Here is a 25,432-nt window from a genome sequence, read left to right as displayed (position 1 = left end):
GATAGCATGGGGAGAAATGCCAGATAAAGGTGAAGGGGAGGGAGGCAGCAAATAATACTGCCACATATGCACCAATGCAGCAACCTTGCATGTTTTTCACCTTTACCCCAAAACCTAAAATGAAATAAAAAGATAAATAAAAAAAAAGAGTGCTTTGAGTGTGAATATATTCAATATAAAGAGTACTTTGAGAGGGAGTATATTTTTTATAAAAGGGTACTTTGAGTGTGATTATATTCAATATAAAAGAGAAATTTTTATAAATCAGTACTTCTATTGTGATCATATTCAATATAAAAGAGTACTTTGAGAGGGAGTATATTTTTTATAAAAGATTATTTCCAGTCTGATTTTATTCAATATAAAAGAGTATTTTGAGAGGGAGTATATTTTTTGTAAAACAGTACTTCCAGAGTGATTTTCTTCAATATAGAAGAGTATCTTGAGAGGGAGTATATTTTAGATAGAAGAGTAATTTGAGTGAGATTATATTCAACATAAAAGAGTACTTTGAGAGGGAGTATATTTCTTATAAAAGAGTACTTCAAGTGTGATTATATTCGAAATAAATGAGTACTTTGAGAGGGAGTATATTTTTTATAAAAGAGTACTTATAGTGTTATTATATTCAATACAAAAGAGTACTTTGAGAGAGTATGTTTTCTATAAAAGCGTACTTTCAGTGTGATTTTATTCAATACAAAAGAGTATTTTGAGAGGGAGTATATTTTTTATCAAAGAGTATTTCCAGTGTGATTATATTCAATATAAAAGAGTACTTTGAGAGGGAGTATATTTTTTATAAAAGAGTATTTTGAGGGTGATTATATTCTATATAAAAGAGTAATTTCAGAGGGATTATATTTTTTATTAAAAAGTACTTTGAGTTTGATTATATTCAATATAAGAGAGTACTTTGAGAGGGAGTATATTTTTTATAAAAGAGTATATCCAGTGCGATTATATAAAATATAAAATACTAATTTGAGAGGGAGTATATATTTTATAAAAGAGTACTTTGAGTGTCATTATATTGAAAATAAAAGAGTACTTTGAGAGGGTTTATATTTTTCAACAATTTGTACATTTAGTGTGATTATATTGAATATAAAGAATTCTTTGAGAGGGAGTCTATTTTTTATAAAAAAGTACTTCCTGTGTGATTATATTCAAAATAAAAGAGTACTTTGAGAGGGAGTATATTTATTATAAAAGAGTAATTCCAGTGTGATTATATTCAACATAAACGAGTATTTTGAGAGGCAGTATATTTTTTTATAAAAGAGTACTTCCAGTGAGATTATATTCAATATAAAAGTGTACATTGTGAGGGAGTATATTTTACATAAAAGAGGATTTTGAGTGAGATTACATTCAAAATAAAAGAGTCTTTTTAGAGGGTTTATATATTTTAAAAATCTGTACATTGTGTGTGATTATATTCATTATAAAAGAGTACTTTGAGAGGGAGTCAATTTTTTATAAAGAGTAGTTTGAGTGTTATTATCTTCAATATAAAAGAGTATTTGGAGAGGGATTATATTTTTTATAAAAGAGTACTTTGATTGTGATTATATTCAGTATAGAAAAGTACTATAAGAGGGAGTATATTTTTTACAAAAGAGCACTTCCAGTGTGATTTTATTCAATATAAAAGAGTACTTTGAGAGGGAGTATATTTTTTATAAAAGAGTAGTTTGAGTTTGAGTATATTCAAAATAAAAGAGTACTTTGAGATCAAGTATATTTTTTATAAAAGAGTAATTTGAGTGTGATTATATTCAATGTAAAAGAGTATTTTTAGAGGGAGTGTATTTTTTATAAAAGAGTTCTTCGTGTGTGATTATATTCAATATAAAAGAGATCGTTGAGAGGGAGTATATATTTAATAAAAGAATAATTTGAGTGTGATTTTATTAAGTATGAAAGAGTACTTTGAGAGGGAGTATATTTTGTATAAAAGAGTAGTTCTGGTGTGATTATGTAAAAAATAAAAGAGTACTTTGAGAGGGAGTATATTTATTATAAAAGAGTACTTTGAGTGTGATTATATTCAATATAAAAGCCTGCTTTGAGAGTGCGTATATTTTTCATAAAGGAGTACTTCCAGTGTGATTATATTCAAAATAAAAGAGTACATTGAGGGGGAGTATAGCTTTTATAAAAGAGTACTTTTAGTGTTATTATATTCAATAAGAAAGAGTTCTTTGAGAAAGAATATATTTTTTATAAAAGAGTACTTCCAGTTAGATTATATTCAATATAAAAGAGTACTTCCAGTGTGATTATATTCAATATAAAAGAGTAGTATGAGAGGGAGTATATTTTTTATAAACGAGTACTTCTAGTGTGATTTTCTTCAATATAAAACAGTACTTTGAGGGGGGGAGTATGTTTTTTATAAAAGAGGAATTTGAGTGTGATTATATTCAAAATAAAAGAGTATTTTGAGAGGGAGTATATTTTTTATGAAAGAGCACTTTGAGTGTGATTATCTTCAATGTAAAAGAGTATTTTCAGAGGTAGTATATTTTTTATAAAAGAGTACTTGCAGTGTGGTTATATTCAATATAAAGAGTTCGTTGAGAGGGAAAATATTTTTTATTAAAGAATACTTTGAGTGTGATTATATACAATATAAAAGAGTACCTTGAGAGGGAGTATATTTTTTAGAAAAGAGTACTTTGAGTGAGATTATATTAAATACAAAAGACTAATTTGAGAGGGAGTATATTTTTTGTAAAAGAGTGCTTTGAGTGTGATTTTATTCAACATAAAAGAGTACTTTGAAAGGGAGTATATTTTTTATGAGACTAATTTGACTGTGATTATATTCAGTATAAAAGAGTACTTTGAGAGGGAGTATATTTTGCATAAAAGAGTAGTTCTGGTGTGATTTTATGAAAAATAAAAGAGTAGTTTGAAAGGAAGCATATTTACTATAAAAGAGTACTTTGACTATAATTATATTCAATATAAAAGACTGCTTTGAGAGGGCGTATATTTTTATAAAGGAGTAATTGAAAACATTCAGCCGTCTAACTGAATTGTTGTCAATGTGTGCACCCAACTTGCAGAGTTAAACTCGTTTGTGGATTCAGCAGTCTGCAAACACATTCTGTGCAGAAGCTCAAATCAGGCATTTCCAGCCCAATACTGGCTTATGGAAGAAACAGCAGTAAGAACAGGAATATGCTTCTAAAACCAAAATGCAGCTATCTAACTGAATGGTTGTCAATGTGTGCACTCAACTGCCAGACTTAAACTCGTGTGTGGATTCAGCAGTCTGCAAATGATTTCTGTGCAGAAGCTCAAAACAGGCGTTTCCAGCCCAATACCGGCATATAGAGGAAACAACAGTAAGGACAGGAATATCTGCTTCTAAAACCAAAATGAAGCTGTCTAACTGAACGGTTGTCAATGTGTGCACTCAACTTCCAGAGATAAACTCGTATGAGGATTCAGCAGTCTACAAACACTTTCTGTGCAGAAGCTCAAAACAGGCGTTTTCAGCCCAATACCGGTATATAGAAGAAACAGCAGTAAGGACAGGAATATCTGCTGCTAAAACCAAAACACAGCTATCTAACTGAATGGTTGTCAATGTGTGCAGTCAACTTCCAGATTTAAACTCGTGTGTGGATTCAGCAGTTTGCAAACACTTTCTGTGCAGAAGCTCAAAACAGGCGTTTCCAGCCCAATACCGGCCTAGGAAAGAAACAGCAGTAAGGACCGGAATATCTGCTTCTAAAACCAAAACGTAGCTATCTAACTGAATGGCTGTCAATGTGTGCACTGAAATTCCAGAGTTAAACTCGTGTGTGGATTCAGCAATCTGCAAACACTTTCTCTGCAGAAGCTCAAAACAGGCGTTTCTAGCCCAATACAGGCCTATGGAAGAAACAGCAGTAAGGACAGGAATATGGTTCTGAAACAAAACGCAGCTATCTAACGGAATGGCTGTCAATGTGTGCACTCAAATTCCGGAGATAAACTCGTGTGTGGATTCAGCAGTCTGCAAACACTTTCTGTGCAGAAGCTCAAAACAGGCGTTTCCAGCCCAATACAGGCATATAGAAGAAACAGCAGTAAGGACAGGAATATCTGCTTCTAAAACCAAAACGCAGCTATCTAACTGCATGGTTTTCAATGTGTGCACTCAACTTCCAGACTTAAACTCGTGTGTGGATTCAGCAGTCTGCAAACACTTTCTGTGCAGAAGTTGAAACAGGCGTTTCCAGCCCAATACCGGCCAATGGAAGAAACAGAAGAAAGAACAGGAATATCTGCTTCTAAAACCAAGATGAAGCTATCTAACTGAATGGTTGTCAATGTGTGCACTCAACTTCCAGAGTTAAACTCGTGTGTGGATTGATCAGTCTGCAAACACTTTCTGTGCAGAAGCTCAAAACACGGGTTTCCAGCCCCATACCCGCATATAGAAGAAACTGCAGTAAGGACAGGAATATCTGCTTCTAAAACGAAAAGTCAGCTATCTAACTGAATGGTTGCCAATGTGTGCAATCAACTTCCAGATTTAAACACGTGTGGGGATTCAGCAGTCTGCAAAGACATTCTGTGCAGAAGTTCAAAACAGGCGTTTCCAGCCCAATACCGGGATATAGAAGAAACAGCACTAAGGAGAGGAATATCTGCTTCTAAAACCAAAACACAGCTATCTGACTGAATGGTTGCCAATGTGTGCACTCAACATCCAGAGTTAAACGGGTGTGTGGATTCAGCAGTCTGCAAAACCTTTCTGTGCAGAATCTCGAAACAGGCGTTTCCAGCCCAATACCGGAATATAAGGAAGCAGTAGTAAGGACAGGAATATCTGCTCCTAAAACCAAAACGCAGCTATCCAACTGAATGGTTTTCAATGTGTGCACTCAACTTCCAGAGTTAAACTCGTGTGTGGATTCAGCAATCTGCAAATACTTTCTCTGCTGAAGCTCGAAACAGGCGTTTCCAGCCCAATACAGGCCTATGGAAGAAACAGTAGTAAGGACAGGAATATGCTTCTGAAACAAAAGGCAGCTATCTAACTGAATATTTGTCAATGTATGCACTCAACTTCCGGTGATAAACTCGTCTGTGGATTCAGCAGTCTGTTAAAAACTTTCTGTGTAGAAGCTCAAAACAGGCGTTTCCAGTCCAATACAGGCATATAGAAGAAACAGCAGTAAGGACAGGAATATCTGCTTCTGAAACCAAAATGCAGCAATCTAAGTGAATGGTTCTCAATTTGTGAACTCAACTTCCAGAGTTAAACTCGTGTGTGGATTCAGCAGTGTGCAAACACTTTCTGTGCACAAGCTCAAAACAGGAGTTTCCAGCCAAATACCGGCATATAGAAGAAACAGCAGTAAGGAGAGGAATGTCTGCTTCTAAAACCAAAACACAGATATCTAACTGAATGGTTGTCAATGTGTGCCCTCAACTTACAGAGGTAAACTCGTGTGTGGATTCAGCAGTCTGCAAACACTTTCTGTGCAGAAACTCAAAACAGGCGTTTCCAGCCCAATATAGGCATATAGAAGAAACAGCAGTAAGGACAGGAATATCTGCTTCTAAAACTAAAACGCAGCTATCTAACTGAATGGGTGTCAATTTCTGAACTCAACTTCCAGAGTTAAACTCGTGTGTGGATTCAGCAGTCTCCTAACACTTCCTGTGCAGAAGCTCAAAACAGGCGTTTCCACCCAATACGGGCATAGAGAAGAAACAGCAGTAAGGACAGGAATATCTGCTTCTAATACCAAAATGCACCAGTCTAACTGAATGGCGGTCAATGTGTGCACTCAGCTTCCAGAGTTAAGCTCGTGTGTGGATTCAGCAGTCTGCTAACACTTTCTGAGCAGAAGCTCATAACAGGTGTGTCCAGCTCAATACCTGCATATAGAAGAAACAGCAGTAAGGACAGGAATATCTGCTTCTAAAACCAAAATGCAGCTATCTAACGGAATGGTTGTCAATGTCTGCACTCAACTTCCAGAGTTAAACTCGTGTGTTGATTCAGCATTCTGCAAACACTTTCTCTGCAGAAGCTCAAAACAGGCATTTCCAGCCCAATACGGGCATAGAGTAGAAACAGCAGTAAGGACAGTAATATATGCTTCTAAAACCAAAACGCAGCTCTCTAACTGAATGGTTTTCAATGTGTGCACTCAACTTCCAGACTTAAACTCGTGTGTGGATTCAGCAGTCTGCAAACACTTGCTGTGCAGAAGTTGAAAACAGGCGTTTCCAGCCCAATACCGGAATATAAGGAAGCAGTAGTAAGGACAGGTATATCTGCTCCTAAAACCAAAACGCAGGTATCCAATTGAATGGTTGTCAATGTATGCAATCAACTTCCAGAGTTAAACTCGTGTGTGGATTCAGCATTCTTCAAACACTTTCTCTGCAGAAGCTCAAAACAGGCGTTTCCAGCCCAATACCGGCCAAGGGAAGAAATAGAAGTAAGAACAGGAATATCTGCTTCTAAAACCGAGATGAAGCTATCTAACTGAATGGTTGTCAATGTGTGCACTCAACTTCCAGAGTTAAACCCGTGTGTGGATTCAGCAGTCAGCAAACACTTTCTGTGCATAAGCTCAAAAGAGGCATTTCAAGACCAATACCGGCATATAAAGGAAACAGCAGTAAGGACAGGAATATCTGCTTCTAAAGCCAAAACGCAGCTATATAACTGAATGGTTTTCAATGTGTGCACTCAACTTCCAGACTTAAACTCGTGTGTGGATTCAGCAGTCTGCAAACACTTTCTGTGCAGAAGCTCAAAACAGGCGTTTCCAGCCCAAAACCGGCATATTGAAGAAACTGCAGTAAGGACAGGAATATCTGCTTCTAATACCAAAATGCAGCTGTCTAACTGAATGGTTGTCAATGTGTGCACTCAACTTCCAGAGTTAAACTAGTGTGTGGATTCAACAGTCTGCAAACACTTTCTGTGCAGAAGCTCAAAACTGGCGTTTCCAGCCCAATACCCGCATGTAGAACAAACTGCAGTAAGGACCGCAATATCTGCTTCTAAAACCAAAACGTAGCTATCTAACTGAATGGCTGTCAATGTGTGCACTCAACTTCCAGAGTTAAACTCGTGTGTGGATTCAGCAATCTGCAAACACTTTTTCTGCAGAAGCTCAAAACAGGCGTTTCTAGCCCAATACAGGCCTATGGAAGAAACAGCAGTAAGTACAGGAATATGCTTCTGAAACAAAACGCAGCTATCTAACGGAATGGATGTCAATGTGTGCACTGAAATTCCGGAGAAAAATTCGTGTGTGGATCCAGCAGTCTGCAAACACTTTCTGTGCAGAAGCTCAAAACAGGCGTTTCCAGCCCAATACAGGCATATAGAAGAAACAACAGTAAGGACAGGAATATTTGCTTCTAAAACAAAAACGCAGCTATCTAACAGAATGGTTGTTAATGTGTACACTCAACTTCCAGAGTTAAACCCGTGTGTGGATTCAGCAGACTGCAAACACTTTCTGTGCAGTAGCTCAAAACAGGCGTTTCCAGCCCAATATACGCCTATAGAAGAAACTGCAGTAAGGACAGGAATATCTGCTTCTAAAACGAAAAGTCAGCTATCTAACTGAGTGGTTGCCAATGTGTGCAATCAACTTCCAGAGTTAAACTCGTGTGTGGATTCAGCAGTCTGCAAAGACATTCTGTGCAGAAGTTCAAAACAGGCGTTTCCAGCCCAATACCGGAATATAGAAGAAACAGCAGTAAGGAGAGGAATATCTGCTTCTAAAACCAAAACGCAGGTATCTAACTGAATGGTTTTCAATGTGTGCACTGAACTTCGAGAGTTAAACTCGTGTGTGGATTCAGCAGTCTGCAAACACTTTCTGTGCAGAAGCTCAAAACAGGCGTTTGCAGTCCAATACCAGAATATAGAGGAAGCAGTAGTAAGGACCGGAATATCTGCTTCTAAAACCAAAATGCAGCTTTCCAACTGAATGGTTATCAATGTGTGCACTCAACTTCCAGAGTTAAACTCATGTGTGGATTCAGCAATCTGCAAATACTTTCTCTGCTGAAGCTCAAAACAGGCGTTTCCAGCACAATACAGGCCTATGGAAGAAACAGCAGTAAGGACCGGAATATGCTTCTGAAACAAAACGCAGGTATCTAACTGAATGGTTGTCAATGTGTGCACTCACCTTCCGGAGATAAACTCGTCTGTGGATTCAGCAGTCTGTAAACACTTTCTGTGCAGAAGCTCAAAACAGGCGTTTCCAGTCCAATACAGGTATATAGAAGAAACAACAGTAAGGACAGGAATATCTGCTTTTAAAATCAAATTGCATGTATCTAACTGAATGGTTTTTAATGTGTGCACTCAACTTCCAGAGTTAAACTCGTGTGTGGATTCAGCAGTCTGCAAAACCCTTTCTGTGCAGAAGCTCAAAACAGAAGTTTCCAGCCCAATACCGACATATAGCAGAAACAGAGGTAAGGAAAGGAATATCTGCTTCTGAAACCAAAACGCAGCTATCTAACTGAATGGTTTCCAATGGGAGCACTGAACTTCCAGAGTTAAACTCGTGTGTGGCTTCAGCAGTCTGCAAACACTTTCTGTGCAGAAGTTCAAAACAGGCGTTTCCAGCCTAATACCAGCATATAAAAGAAACAGCAGTAAGGACAGGAATATCTGCTTCTAATACCAAAATGCACCTGTTTAACTGAATGGCTGTCAATGTGTGCACTCAATTTCTAGAGGTAGACTCGTGTTTGTATTCTGCAATCTGCAAGCACTTTCTGTCCCAAAGTTCAAAACAGGCGTTTCCAGCCCAATATCCGCATATAGAAGTAAATGCAGTAAGGACAGGAATATCTGCTTCTAAAACCAAAACACAGGTATCTAACTGAATGGTTTTCAATGTGTGCACTCAACTGCCAGACATAAACTCGTGTGTGGATTCAGCAGTCTGCCAGCACTTTCTGTGCATAAGCTCAAAACAGGCGTTTCCAGCCAAATACCCACCTAGGGATGAAAGAGCAGTAAGGACACGAATATGCTTCTAAAACCAAAACACAGCTATCTAACTGAATGGTAGTTAATGTGTGCACTCAACTTCCAGAATTAAACTCGTCTGTGGATTCAGCAGTCTGCAAACACTTTGTGTGCAGAAGCTCAAAATAGGCGTTTGCAGCCCAATACTGGCATAGAGAGGAAAAAACTGTAAGGAGAGGAATATCTGCTTCTAAAATCAAAACGCAGCTATCTACATGAATGTATGTCAATGTGTGCACTCAACTCCCAGAGTCAAACTCGTGTGTGGATTCAGCAGTCTGCAAACACTTTTCTGTGCAGGAGCTCAAAACAGGTGTTTCCAGCCCAATATCCGCATATAGAAGAAACTGCAGTAAGGACAGGAATATCTGCTTCTAAAACCAAAACGCAGCTGTCTAACTGAATGGTTTCCAATGTGTGCACTCAACTTCCAGAGTTAAACTCGTGTGTGGATTCAGCAGTCTGCAAATGATTTCTGTGCAGCAGCTCAAAACACGCGTTTCCAGCCCAATACCTGCATATAGAAGAAACTGCAGTAAGGACAGGAATATCTGCTTCAAAAACGAAAAGTCAGCTATCTAACTGAATGGTTGCCAATGTGTGTAATCAACTTCCAGAGTTAAACTCGAGTGTGGATTCAGCAGTCTGCAAAGACATTCCGTGCAGAAGTTGAAAAGAGGCGTTTCCAGCCCAGTACGGGGATATAGAAGAAACAGCAGTAAGGAGAGGAATATCTGCTTCTAAAACCAAAACACAGCTATCTAACTGAATGGTTGCCAATGTGTGCACTCAACTTCCAGAGTTAAACTTGTGTGTGGATTCAGCAGTCTGCAAACACTTTCTGTGCATAAGCTCAAAACAGGCGTTTCCAGCCCAATACCCGCCTAGGGATGAAAGAGCATTAAGGACACGAATATGCTTCTAAAACCAAAACACAGCTATCTAACTGAATGGTTGTTAATGTGTGCACTCAACTTCTAGAGTTAAACTCGTGTCTGGATTCAGAAGTCTGCAAACACTTAGTGTGCAGAAGCTCAAAACAGGCGTTTGCAGCCCAATACTGGCATATAGAGGAAAAAACAGTAAGGAGAGGAATATCTGCTTCTAAAATCAAAACACAGCTATCTACGTGAATGTATGTCAATGTGTGCACTCAACGTCCAGAGTTAAACTCGTGTGTGGATTCTGCAGTCTGCAAACGCTTTCTGTGCAGAAGCTCAAAACACGCGTTTCCAGCCCAATACCCGCATATAGAAGAAACTGCAGTAAGGACAGGAATATCTGCTTCTAAAACGAAAAGTCAGCTATCTATCTGAATGGTTGCCAATGTGTGCAATCAACTTCCAGAGTTAAATTCGTGTGTGCATTCAGCAGGCTGCAAAGACATTTTGTGCAGAAGTTCAAAACAGGTGTTTCCAGGCCAATACCGGGATATAGAAGAAACAGTAGTAAGGAGAGGAATATCTGCTTCTAAAACAAAACACAGCTATCTACCTGAATGGTTGCCAATGTGTGCAATCAACTTCCAGAGTTAAACTCGTGTGTGGATTCAGCAGTCTGCAAACACTTTCTGTGCATAAGCTCAAAACAGGCGTTTCCAGCCCAATACCGGTATATAAAAGAAACAGCAGTAAGAACAGGAATATCTGCTTCTAAAACCAAAACGCAGGTATCTAACTGAATGGTTTTCAATGTGTGCACTGAACTCGTGTGTGGATTCAGCAGTCTGCAAACACTTTCTGTGCAGATGCTCAAAACTGGCGTTTCCAGCCCAATACCCGCATATAGAAGAAACTGCAGTAAGGACCGGAATATCTGCATCTAGAACCAAAACGTAGCTATCTAACTGAATGGCTGTCAATGTGTGCACTCAACTTCCAGAGTTAAACTCGTGTGTGGATTCAGCAATCTGCAAACACTTTCTCTGCAGAAGCTCAAAACAGGCATTTGTAGCCCAATACAGACCTATGGAAGAAACAGCAGTAAGGACAGGAATATGCTTCTGAAACAAAACGCAGGTCTCTAACGGAATGGCTGTCAATGTGTGCACTCAAATTCCGGAGATAAACTCGTGTGTGGATTCAGCAGTCTGCAAACACTTTCTGTGCAGAAGCTCAAAACAGACGTTTCCAGCCCAATACAGGCATATAGAAGAAACAGCAGTAAGGACAGGAATATCTGCTTCTAAAACAAAAACGCAGCTATCTAACTGAATGGTTGTTAATGTGTGCAGTCAACTAACCGAGTTAAACTCGTGTGTGGATTCAGCAGTCTGCTAACACTTTCTTTGCACAAGCTCAAAACAGGCGTTTCCAGCCCAATACCGGCCAATGGAAGAAACAGAAGTAAGAACAGGAATATCTGCTTCTAAAACCAAGATGCAGCTATGTAACTGAATGGTTTTCAATGTATGCAATCAAATTCCAAAGTTAAACTCGTGTGTGGATTCAGCAGTCTGCCAGCACTTTCTGTGCATAAGCTTAAAACAGGCGTTTTCAGCCCTGTACCCGCCTAGGGATGAAAGAGAGGTAAGGATTCGAGTATGCTTCTAAAACCAAAACACAGCTATCTAACTGAATGGTTGTTAATGGGTGCACTCACCTTCTGGAGTTAAAATCGTGTATGGATTCAGCAGTCTGCAAACACTTTGTGTAGAAGCTCAGAACAGGCGTTTGCAGACCAATACTGGCATAAAGAGGAAAAAACACTAAGGAGAGGAATAACTGCTTTGAAAATCAAAACGTAGCTAACTACGTGAATGTATGTCAATGTGTGCACTCAACTTCCAGAGTTAAACTCGTCTGTGGATTCAGCAGTCCGCAAACATTTTTCTGTGCAGAAGCTCAAAACAGGCTTTTCCAGCCCAATATATGCATATAGAAGAAACTGCAGTAAGGAGAGGAATATCTGCTTCTAAAACCAAAACGCAGCTGTCTAACTGAATGGTTGTCAATGTGTGCACTCAACTTCCAGAGTTAAACTCGTGTGTGGATTCAGCAATCTGCAAATACTTTCTCTGCTGAAGCTCAAAAGAGGCGTTTCCAGCCCAATACAGGCCTATGGAAGAAACAGCAGCAAGGACAGGATTATGCTTCTGAAACAAAACGCAGCTATCTAACTGAATGGTTGTCAATGTGTGCACTCAACTTCCGGAGATAAACTCGTCAGTGGATTCAGCAGTCTGCAAACACTTTCTGTGCAGAAGCTCAAAACAGGCGTTTCCAGTCCAATACAGGCATATAGAAGAAACAGCAGTAAGGACAGGAATATCTGCTTCTAAAACCAAAACGCAGCAATCTTACTGAATGGTTGTCAATGTGTGCACTCAACTTCCAGACTTAAACTCGTGTGTGGATTCAGCAGTCTGCAAACACTATCTGTGCACAAGCTGAAAACAGGCGATTCCAGCCCAATACCGGCAGATAGAAGAAACAGCAGTAAGGACAGAAATATCTGCTTCTAAAATCAAAGTGCAGCTATCTAACTGAATGGTTGTTAATGTGTGCACTCAACTTCCAGAGTTAAACTCGTGTGTGGATTCAGCAGTCTGCAAACACTTTCTGGGCAGAAGCTCAAAACAGAAGTTTCCAGCCCAATACCGGGATAGAGCAGAAACAGTGGTAAGGATAGGAATATCTGCTTCTAAAACCAAAACGCACCTATCTAACTGAATGGTTGTCAATGTGTGCACTGAAATTCCAGAATTAAACTCGTGTGTGAATTCAGCTGTCTGCAAACACATTCTGTGCAGAAGCTCAAAACAGGCGTTTCCAGACCAATACCGGCATATAGAGGAAGCAGCAATAAGGACTGGAATATCTGCTTCTAAAACCAAAACGCAGCTATCTAACTGAATGGTCGTCAACGGGTGCACTAAACTTCTGCAGATAAACTCATGTGTGGATTCAGCAGTCTGCAAACACTTTCTGTGCAGAAGCTCAAATCAGGCACTTCCAGCCCAATACAGGCATATAAAAGAAACAGCAGTAAGGACAGGAATATCTGCTTCTAAAACCAAAACGCAGCTATCTAACTGAATGGTTGTCAATTTCTGAACTCAACTTCCAGAGTTAAACTCGTGTGTGGATTCAGGAGTCTGTAAACACTTTCTGTGCAGAAGCTCAAAACAGGCGTTTCCACCCAATATGGGCATGTAGAAGAAACAGTAGTAAGGAAAGGAATATCTGCTTCTAATAGCAAAATGCACCTGTCTAACTGAATGGCTGTTAATGTGTGAACTCAAGTTCTTGAGTTAAACTCGTGTTTGGATTCAGCAGTCTGCAAAAACTTTCTGTTCATAAGCTCAAAACAGGCGTTTCCAGCCCAATACCGGCATATAAAGGAAACAGCAGTAAGAACAGGAATATCTGCTTCGAAAACCAAAACGCTGCTTTCTAACTGAATGGTTGTTAATGTGTGCACTCAACTTCCAGAGTTCAACTCGTGTGTGGATTCAGCAGTCTGCAAACACTCTCTGTGCAGAAGCTCAAAACAGGCATTTCCAGCCCAAAGCCGGCATACTGAAGAAACAGCAGTAAGGAGAGGAATATCTGCTTCTAAAACCAAAACACAGATATCTAACTGAATGGTTGTCAATGTGTGCCCTCAACTTACAGAGGTAAACTCGTCTGTGGATTCAGCAGTCTGCAAACACTTTCTGTGCAGAAGCTCAAAACAGGCGTTTCCATCCCAATAACGGCATATAGAAGAAACAGCAGTAAGGACAGGAATATCTGCTTCTAAAACCATAACGCAGCTATCTAACTGAATGGTTGTCAATATGTGCACTCAACTTCCAGAGTTAAACTCGTCTGTGAATTCAGCAGTCTGCAAACACTTTCTGTGCAGAAGCTCAAAACAGGCGTTTCCACCCAATATGGGCAAAGAGAAGAAACAGCAGTAAGGACAGGAATATCTACTTCTAATACCAAAATGCACCTGTCTAACTGAATGGCTGTCAATGTGTGCACTCAATTTCCAGAGTTGAACGCGTGTTTGGATTCAGCAGTCTGCAAACACTTTCTGTGCATAAGCTCAAAACAGGCGTTTCCAGCCCAATACTGGCATATAGAAGAAACAGCAGTAAGAACAGGAATATATGCTTTTAAAACCAGGATGCAGCTATCTAACTGAATGGTTGTCAATTTCTCAACTCAACTTCCAGAGTTAAACTCGTGTGTGGATTCAGCAGTCTGCAAACACTTTCTGTGCAGAAGCTCAAAGCAGGCGTTTCCAGCCCAATACCGGCATATAAAGGAAACAGCAGTAAGAACAGGAATAGCTGCTTCTAAAACCAAAACGCTGCTCTCTAACTGAATGGTTTTCAATGTGTGCACTCAACTTCCAGAGTTAAACTCATGTGTGGATTCAGCAGTCTACAAACACTTTCTGTGTAGTAGCTCAAAACAGGCGTTTCCAGGCCAATACAGGCATATAGAAGAAACTGCAGTAAGGACAGGAATATCTGATTCTAAAATCAAAACGCAGGTATTTAACTGATTGGTTGTTAATGTTTGCACTCAACTTCCTGAGTTAAACTCGTGTTTGGATTCAGCAGTCTGCAAACACTTTCTGTGCAGAAGCTCTAAACATGCATTTCGAGGCTAAAACAGGCATATTGAAGAAACAGCAGTAGGGAGAGGAATATCTGCTACTATAACCAAAACACAGATATCTAACTGAATGGTTGTCAATGTGTGCCCTCAACATACAGAGGTAAACTCGTTTGTGGATTCAGCAGTCTGCAAACACTTTCTCTGCAGAAGCTCAAAACAGGCGTTTCCAGACAAATACAGGCATGTAGAGGAAGCAGCAGTAAGGACTGGAATATCTGCTTCTAAAACCAAAACGCAGCTATCTAACTGAATGGTTGTCAATGTGTGCACTCAACTTGTGCAGATAAACTCGTTTATGGATACAGCAGTTTGCAAACATTTTCTGTGCAGAAGCTCAAAAAAGGCGTTTCTACCCAATACGGGCATATAGAAGAAACAGCAGTAAGGACAGGAATATCTGCTTCTAATATCAAAATGCACCTGTCTAACTGAATGGCTGTCAATGTGTGAACTCAACTTCCTGAGTTAAACTTGTGTTTGGATTCAGCAGTCTGCAAACACTTTCTGTGCAGAAGCTCTAAACAGGCATTTTTAGGCCAAAACAGGCATATTGAAGAAACAGCAGTAGGGAGAGGAATATCTGCTTCTAAAACCAAAACACAGATATCTAACTGAATGGTTGTCAATGTGTGCCCTCAACTTACAGAGGTAAACTCGTTTGTGGATTCAGCAGTCTGCAAACACTTTCTCTGAAGAAGCTCAAAACAGGCGTTTCCAGACAAATACAGGCATATAGAGGAAGCAGCAGTAAGGGCTGGAATATCTGCTTCTAAAACCAAAACGCAGCTATCTAACTGAATGGTTGTCAATGTGTGCACTCAACTTGTGCAGATAAACTCGTTTGTGGATTCAGCAGTCTGCAAACACTTTCTGTGCAGAAGCTCTAAACAGGCATTTCCAGGCCAAAACAGGCATATTGAAGAAACAGCAGTAGGGAGAGGAATATCTGCTTCTCAAACCAAAACACAGATATCTAACTGAATGTTTGTCAATGTGTGCCCTCAACTTACAGAGGTAAACTCGTTTGTGGATTCAGCAGTCTGCAAACACTTTCTCTGAAGAATCTCAAAACAGGCGTTTCCAGACAAATACAGGCATATAGAGGAAGCAGCTGTAAGGACTGGAATATCTGCTTCTAAAACCAAAACGCAGCTATCTAACTGAATGGTTGTGAATGTGTGCACTCAACTTGTGCAGATAAACTCGTTTGTGGATTTAGCAGTCTGCAAACCCTTTCTGTGCAGAAGCTCAAAACAGGCGTTTCCAGCCCAATACTGGCATATAGAAGAAACAGCAGTAAGAACAGGAATATATGCTTCTAAAACCAGGATGCAGCTATCTAACTGAATGGTTGTCAATTTCTCAACTCAACTTCCAGGGTTAAACTCGTGTGTGGATTCAGCAGTCTGCAAACACTTTCTGTGCAGAAGCTCAAAACAGGCGTTTCCACCCAATATGGGCATAGAGAAGAAACAGCAGTAAGGGCTGGAATATCTGCTTCTAAAACCAAAATGCACCTGTCTAACTGAATGGCTGTCAATGTGTGCACTCAACTTCCAGAGTTGAACTCGTGTTTGGATTCAGTAGTCTGCAAACACTTTCTGTGCAGAAGCTCAAAACAGGCGTTTCCAGCCCAAAACCGGCATATTGAGGAAGCAGCAGTAAGGACAGGAATATCTGCTTCTAAAACCAAAACGCAGCTATCTAACTGAATGGTTGTCAATGTGTGCACTCAACTTGCACAGATAAACTCGTTTGTGGATTTAGCAGTCTGGAAACACTTTCTGTGCAGAAGCTCAAAACAGGCGTTTCCAGCCCAATACAGGCGTATTGAAGAAACAGCATTAAGGAAAGGAATATCTGCTTCTAAAACCAAAACGCAGCTGTCTAACTGAATGGTTGTCAATTTCTGAACTCAACTTCCAGAGTTAAACTCGTGTGTGGATTCAGCAGTCTGCAAACACTTTCTGTGCAGAGGCTCAAAACAGGCGTTTCCACCCAATACGGGCATATAGAAGAAACAGAAGTAAGGACAGGAATATCTGCTTCTAATACCAAAATGCACCTGTCTAACTGAATGGCTGTCAATGTCTGAAATCAACTTCCTGTGTTAAACTCGTGTTTGGATTCAGCAGTTTGCAAACACTTTCTGTGCATAAGCTCAAAACAGGCGTTTCTAGTCCAATACCGGCATATAAAGGAAACAGCAGTAAGAACAGGAATAGCTGCTTCTAAAACCAAAACACTGCTCTCTAACTGAATGGTTTTCAATGTGTGCACTCAACTTCCAGAGTTAAACTCGTGTGTGGATTCAGCAGTCTACAAACACTTTCTGTGTAGTAGCTCAAAACAGGCGTTTCCAGGCCAATACAGGCATATAGAAGAAACTGCAGTAAGGACAGGAATATCTGATTCTAAAATGAAAACGCAGGTATTTAACTGAATTGTTGTTAATGTGTGTACTCAACTTCCAGAGTTAAACTCGTGTGTGGATTCAGCAGTCTGCAAATACTTCCTGTGCAAAGCTCAAAACAGGCATTTCCAGCCCAAAACCGGCATATTGAAAAAACAGCAGTAAGGAGAGGAATATCTGCTTTTAAAACGAAAACACAGATATCTAACTGAATGGTTTTCAATGTGTGCACTGAACTTCGAGAGTTAAACTCGTGTGTGGATTCAGCAGTCTGCAAACACTTTCTCTGCAGAAGCACAAAACAGGCGTTTCCAGTCAAATACCGGCATATAGAGGAAGCAGCCGTAAGGACTGGAATATCTGCTTCTAAAACCAAAACACAGCTATCTAACTGAATGGTTGTCAATGTGTGCACTCAACTTGCACAGATAAACTCGTTTTTGGATTCAGCAGTCTGCAAACACTTTCTGAGCAGAAGCTCAAAACTGGCGTTTCCACCCAATACGGGCATATAGAAGAAACAGCAGTAAGGACAGGAATATCTGCTTCTAATACCAAAATGCACCTGTCTAACTGAATGACTGTCAATGTGTGAACTCAACTTCCTGAGTTAAACTCGTGTTTGGATTCAGCAGTCTGCAAACACTTTCTGTGCAGAAGCTCAAAACAGGCATTTCCAGGCCAAAACAGGCATATTGAAGAAACAGCAGTAGGGAGAGGAATATCTGCTACTAAAACCAAAACACAGATATCTAACTGAATGGTTGTCAATGTGTGCCCTCAATTTACAGGGGTAAACTCGTGTGTGGATTCAGCAGTCTGCAAACGCTTTCTGTGCAGAAGCTCAAAACAGGAGTTTCCAGACAAGTACAGGCATATAGAGGAAGCAGCAGTAAGGACTGGAATATCTGCTTCTATAACCAAAACGTATCTATCTAACTGAATGGTTGTCAATGTGTGCACTCAACTTGTGCAGATAAACTCGTTTGTGGATTCAGCAGTCTGCAAACACTTTCTGTGCAGAAGCTCTAAACAGGCATTTCCAGGCCAAAACAGGCATATTGAAGAAACAGCAGTAGGGAGAGGAATATCTGCTTCTAAAACCAAAACACAGATATCTAACTGAATGTTTGTCAATGTGTGCCCTCAAATTACAGAGGTAAACTCGTTTGTGGATTCAGCAGTCTGCAAACACTTTCTCTGAAGAAGCTCAAAACAGGCGTTTCCAGACAAATACAGGCATATAGAGGAAGCAGCAGTAAGGGCTGGAATATCTGCTTCTAAAACCAAAACGCAGCTATCTAACTGAATGGTTGTCAATGTGTGCACTCAACTTGTGCAGATAAACTCGTTTGTGGATTCAGCAGTCTGCAAACACTTTTTTGCTGAAGCTCTAAACAGGCATTTCCAGGCCAAAACAGGCATATTGAAGAAACGGCAGTAGGGAGAGGAATATCTGCTTCTAAAACCAAAACACAGATATCTAACTGAATGTTTGTCAATGTGTGCCCTCAACATACAGTGTTAAACTCGTTTGTGGATTCAGCAGTCTGCAAACACTTTCTCTGAAGAAGCTCAAAACAGGCGTTTCCAGAGAAATACAGGCATATAGAGGAAGCAGCAGTAAGAACTGGAATATCTGCTTCTAAAACCAAAACGCAGCTATCTAACTGAATGGTTGTCAATGTGTGCACTCAACTTGTGCAGATAAACTCGTTTATGGATTCAGCAGTCTGCAAACACTTTCTGTGCAGAAACTCAAAACAGGCGTTTCCAGCCCAATATTGGCATATAGAAGAAACAGCAGTAAGGACAGGAATATCTGCTTCTAAAACCAAAACGGAGCTTTCTAACTGAATGGTTGTCAATTTCTGAACTCAACTTCCAGAGTTAAACTCGTGCTTGGATTCAGCAGTCTGCAAACACTTTCTGTGCATAAGCTGAAAACAGGCGTTTCCAGCCCAATACCGGGATATAAAGGAAACAGCAGTAAGAGCAGGAATATCTGCTTTTAAAACCAAAACGCTGCTCTCTAACTGAATGGTTTTCAATGTGTGCACTCAAGTTCCAGAGTTAAACTCGTGTGTGGATTCAGCAGTCTACAAACACTTTCTGTGCAGTAGCTCAAAACAGGCGTTTCCAGGCCAATACGGGCATATAGAAGAAACTGCAGTAAGGACAGGAATATCTGATTCTAAAATCAAAACGCAGGTGTTTAACTGAATGGTTATTAATGTGTGCACTCAACTTCCAGAGTTCAACTCATGTGTGGATTCAGCAGACTGGAAACACTTTCTGTGCAGAAGCTCAAAACAGGCATTTCTAGCCCAAACGGGCATATTGAAGAAACAACAGTAAGGAGAGGAATATCTGCGTCTAAAACCAAAACACAGATATCTAACTGAATGGTTGTCAGTGTGTGCCCTCAACTTACAGAGTTAAACTCGTCTGTGGATTCAGCAGTCTGGAAACACTTTCTGTGCAGAAGCTCAAAACAGGCGTTTGCAGCCCAATACCTGCACATAGATGAAACAGTAGTAAGGACAGTAATATCTGCTTCTAAAACTGAAACGCAGCAATCTAACTTAAAGTCTTTCAATGTGTGCACTCAACTTCCAGAGTTAAACTCTTGTGGTGATTCAGCAGTCTGCAAATACATTCTCTGCAGAGGCTCAAAACTGTTGTATTCAGCCCAATACCAGCCTAGGGAAGAAACAACAGTAAGGACAGTAATATCTGCTACTAACACCAAAACGCAGCTATCTAACTGAATGGTTGTCAATGTTTGCACTCAACGTCCAGAGTAAACTCGTGTGTGGATTCAGCAGTCTGCAAACACTTTCTGTGCAGAAGCTCAAAACTGGCGTTTCCAGCCCAATACCCGCACATAGATGAAACAGCAGTAAGGACAGGAATATCTGCTTCTAAAACTAAAACGCAGCTATCTAACTGAATGGTTGTCAATGTATGCACTCAACTTCCAGAGTTAAACTCGTGTGTGGATTCAACAGTCTGCAAACACTTTCTTTGCAGGAGCTCAAAACAGACGTTTCCAGCCCAATGCCGGCATATAGAAGAAACAGCAGTAAGGACAGGAATATCTGCTACTAAAACCAAGTTGCAGCTATCTAACTGAACGGTTGTCAATGTATGCAATGAGATTCCAGAGTTAAACTCGTGTGTGGATTCAGCAGTCTGCAAACACTTTCTGTGCAGAAGCTCAAAGCAGGCGTTTCTACCCAATACGAGCTTATAGAAATAACAGCAGTAAGGACAGGAATATCTGCTTCTAATAGCAAAATGCACCTGTCTAACTGAATGGTTGTCAAAGCGTGCACTCAACTTCCAGAGTTAAACTCGTGTGTGGATTCAGCAGTCTGCGAACACTTTCTGTGCAGAAGCTCGAAACAGGCGTTTCCAGCCTAATACCGGCATATAAAGGAAACAGCGCTAAGCAGAGGAATATCTGCTTCTAAAATCAAAATGCAGCAATCTAACTGAAAGTCTGTCAATGTGTGCACTCAACTTCCAGAGTTAAACTCGTGTGTTGATTCAGCAGTCAACAAATACTTTCTCTGCAGAAGCTCAAAACAGTTGTATCCAGCAGAAAACCGGCCTTGGGAAGAAAAAGCATTAAGGACAGTAATATCTGCTACTAACACCAAAACGCAGCTATCTAACTGAATGGTTGTCAATGTGGGCACTCAACGTCCACAAATAAACTCTTGTGTGGATTCAGCAGTCTGCAAACACTTTCTGTGCAGAAGCTCAAAACAGGCGTTTCCAGCCCAATAGCCGCATATAGACGAAACAGCAGTAAGGACAGGAATATCTGCTTCTAAAACTAAAACGCAGCTATCTAAGTGAATGGTTCTCAATGTGTGAACTCAACTTCCAGAGTGAAACTCGTGTGTGGATTCAGCAGTCTGCAAACAGTTTCTGTGCAGTAGATCAAAACAGGCGTTTCCAGCACAATACCAGCATATAGAAGAAACAGCAGTAAGGAAAGGTATATCTCCTTCTAACATCAAAGTGCAGCTATCTAACGGAATGGTTGTTAATGTGTGCACTCAACTTCCAGAGTTTAACTCGTGTGTGGATTCAGCAGTCTGCAAACACTTTCTGTGCAGAAGCTCAAAACAGGCGTTTCCAGCCAAATACCGGCATATAGAAGAAACAGCAGTAAGGACAGGAATATCTGCTTCTAAAAACAAAATGCAACTGTCTAACTGAATGGTTGTCAATCTGTGCACTCAACTTCCAGAGTTAAACTCGTGTGTGGATTCAGCAGTCTGCAAACACTTTCTGTGCAGAAGCTCAGAACAGGCATTTCCATCCCGATACAGCCATATAGAAGAAACAGCAGTAAGGACAGGAATATCTGCTTCTAAAACACAAACGGAGCTATCTAACTGAATGGTTGTCAATGTCTGCACTCAACTTCTAGAGTTAAATTCGTGTGTGGATTCAGCAGTCTGCAAACACTTTCTCTGCAGAAGCTCAAAACAGGCGTTTCCAGCCCAATACAGGCATAGAGAACAAAGAGCAGTAAGGACAGGAATATCTGCTTCTAAAACCAAAACGCAGCTCTCTAACTGAATGGTTTTCAATGTGTGCACTCAACTTCCAGACTTAAACTCGTGTGTGGATTCAGCAGTCTGTAAACACTTTCTGTGCAGAAGTTGAAAACAGGCGTTTCCAGCACAATACCGGCCCAGGGAAGAGACAGAAGTAAGAACAGGAATATCTGCTTCTAAAACCAAAACGCAGCTATCTAATTGAATGGTTTTCAATGTGTGCCCTCAAGTTCTGGAGGTAAAATCGTGTGTGGGTTCAGCAGTCTGCAAACACTTTCTGTGCAGTAGCTGAAAACAGGCGTTTCCAGGCCAATACGGGCATATAGAAGAAACTGCAGTAAGGACAGGAATATCTGATTCTAAAATCAAAACGCAGCCATTTAACTGAATGGTTGTTAATGTGTGCACTCAACTTCCAGAGTTAAACTCGTGTGTGGATTCAGCAGTCTGCAAACACTTTCTGTGCAGAAGCTCAAAGCAGGCTTTTCCAACCCAATACCGGCCAATGGAAGAAACCGAAGTAAGAACAGGTATATCTGCTACTAAAACCAAGTTGCAGCTATCTGACTGAATGGTTGTCAATGTATGCAATCAGATTCCAGAGTTAAAGTCGTGTGTGGATTCAGCAGTCTGCAAACACTTTCTGTGCAGAAGCTCAAAACAGGCATTTCCAGCCCAATACCGGCATATAGAAGAAACAGCAGTAAGGAGAGGAATATATGCTTCTGAAACCAAAAACAGCTATCTATCTCAATGGTTCTCAATGTGTGATCTCAAGTTTAAGATTTAAACTCGTGTATGGATTCAGCAGTTTGCAAACCGTTTCTGTGTAGAAGCTAAAAACAGAAGTTTCCAGCCAAATACCGGCATATAACGGAAACAGCGGTAAGGACAGGAATATCTGCTTCTAAAACCAAAACGCAGCTATCTAACTGAATGATTTCAATTGTGTGAACTGAACTTCCATAGTTAAACTCGTGTGTGGATTCAGCAGTCTGCAAATACTTTCTGTGCAGAAGTTCAAAACAGGCGTTTCCAGCCCAATACCTGCATATAGAAGAAACAGCAGTAAAGACAGGAATATCTGCTTCCAAAACCAAAATGCAGCTGTCTAACTGAATGGCTGTCAATGTGTGCACTCAACTTCCAGAGTTGAACTCGTGTTTGGATTCAGCAGTCTGCAAACACTTTCTCTGCAGAAGCTCAAAACAGGCGTTTCCAGACCAATACCCGCATATAGAGGAAGAAGCAGTAAGGACAGGAATATCTACTTCTAAAACCAAAACGCAGCTATCTAACTGAATGATTGTCAATGTGTGCACACAACTTCCAGAGTTGAACTCGTGTGTGGATTCAGCAGTCTGAAAACACTTTCTGTGCTGAAGCTCAAAACAGGCGTTTCCAGCCCAATAGCCGCATATAGACGAAACAGCAGTAAGGACAGGAATATCTGCTTCTAAATCCAAAACGCAGCTATCTAACTGAATGGTTGCCAATTTCTGAACTCAACTTCCAGAGTGAAACTCGTGTGTGGATTCAGCAGTCTGCAAACATTTTCTGTGCAGAAGCTCAAAACAGGCGTTTCCACCCAATACGGGCATATAGAAGAAACAGCAGTATGGACAGGTATATCTGATTCTAAAACCAAAACGCAGCTATCTAACTGAATGGTTGTCAATGTGTGCACTCAACGTCCTGACATAAACTCGTGTGTGGATTCAGCAGTCTGTAAACAGTTTCTCTGCAGTAGCTCAAAACAGTTGTTTCCAGCTCAATACAGGCCTAGGGAAGAAACTGCAGTAAGGACATGAATATCTTCTTCTAAAATGATAACGCAGCTATCTAACTGAATGGTTTTCAATCTGTGCACTCAGCTTCCACACTTAAACTCGTGTTTGGATTTGGCAGTCTGCAACTACTTTCTGCGCAGAAGTTCAAAACTGGCGTTTCCAGACCTGTACCGGCCTAGGGAAGAAACAGCAATAAGGACAGGAATATCTGCTTCAAACACCAAAACGCAGCTATCTAATTGAATGGTTGTCAATGTGTGCACTCAATTTCTGGATATAAACTCGTGTGTGGATTCAGCAGTCTGCAAACACTTTCCGTGCAGAAGCTCAAAACAGGCGTTTCCAGCCCAAAACCCGCATATAGAAGACACTGCAGTAAGGACAGGAATATGTGCTTCTAAAATCAAAACGCAGCTCTCTAACTGAATGGTGGTTAAAGTGTCCACTCAGCTTCCAGAGTTAAACTCGTGTTTGGATTCAGCAGTCCTCCTACACTTTCTGTTGAGAAGCTCAAAACAGGCGTTTCCAGCCCAAAACGGGCATATAGAAGAAACAGCAGTAAAGACAGGAATATCTGCTTCTGAAACGAAAATGCAGCTGTCTAACCGATTTGTGTCAATGTGTGCACTCAACTTCCAGACTTAAACTCGTGTGTGGATTCAGCAGTCTGCAAACAGTTTCCCTGCAGAAGCTCAAAACAGTTGTTTCCAGACCAATACCGGCCTAGGGAAGAAGCAGCAGTAAGGACAAGAATATCTGCTTCTAAAACGAAAACGCAGCTATCTAACTGAATGGTTTTCAATGTGTGCACTCAACTTCCAGACTTAAACTCGTGTGTGGATTCAGCAGTCTGCAAACACTTTCTGTGCAGAAGTTGAAAACAGGCGTTTCCAGCCCAATACCGGCCAAGGGAAGAAACAGAAGTAAGAACAGGATACCTGCTTCTAAAACCAAGATGAAGCTATCTAACTGAATGGTTGTCAATGTGTGCACTCAACTTCCAGAGTTAAACCCGTGTGTGGATTCAGCAGTCAGCAAGCACTTTCTGTGCAGAAGATCAAAACAGGCGTTTAAAGCCCAAAACCGGCATATTGAAGAAACAGCATTAAGGAAAAGAATATCTGCTTCTAAAACAAAAACACAGACATCTAACTGAATGGTTGTCAATGTGTGCCCTCAATTTACAGAGGGAAACTCGTTTGTGGATTCAGCAGTCTGCAAACACTTTCTCTGCCGAAGCTCAAAACAGGCATTTCCAGACCAATACCGGAATATAGAGGAAGCAGCAGTAAGGACAGGAATATCTACTTCTAAAACCAAAACGCAGCTATCTAACTGAATGGTTGTCAATGTGTGCACTCAACTTCCGCAGGTAATCTCGTGTGTGGATTCAGCAGTCTGCAAACACTTTCTGTGCAGAAGCTCAAAACAGGCGTTTCCAGCCCATTACAGGCATATAGAAGAAACAGCAGTAAGGACAGGAATATCTGCTTCTAAAACCAAAACGCAGCTATCTAACTGAATGGTTGTCAATTTCTGAACTCAACTTCTAGAGTTAAACTTGTGTGTGGATTCAGCAGTCTGCAAACTCTTTCTGTGCAGAAGCTCAAAACAGGCGTTTCCACCCAATACGGGCATTAAAAGAAACAGCAGTAAGGACAGGTATATCTGCTTCTAAAACCAAAATGGAGCTATCTAACTGAATGGTTTTCAATGTGTGTACTCAAGTTCTGGACTTAAACTCGTGTGTGGATTCAGTAGTCTGTAAACAATTTCTCTGCAGTAGCTCAAAACATTTGTTTCCAGCCCAATACCGGCCTAGGGAAGAAACTGAAGTAAGCACATGAATATATTCTTCTAAAATGAAAACGCAGCTATCTAACTAAATGGTTTTCAATCTGTGCACTCAGCTTCCACACTTAAACTCGTGTTTGGATTCGGCAGTCTGCAACTACTTTCTGCACAGAAGTTCAAAACTGGCGTTTTCAGACCAGTACTGGCCTAGG

Source organism: Aotus nancymaae, unplaced genomic scaffold, assembly GCF_030222135.1.
Source record: "Aotus nancymaae isolate 86718 unplaced genomic scaffold, 86718_ANA_hifiasm-v0.15.2.pri h1tg000122l, whole genome shotgun sequence".
NCBI classification, from domain to species: domain Eukaryota; kingdom Metazoa; phylum Chordata; class Mammalia; order Primates; family Aotidae; genus Aotus; species Aotus nancymaae.
The sequence above is the reverse complement of the archived record's forward strand: the minus strand, read 5'-3'. Positions refer to the sequence as shown.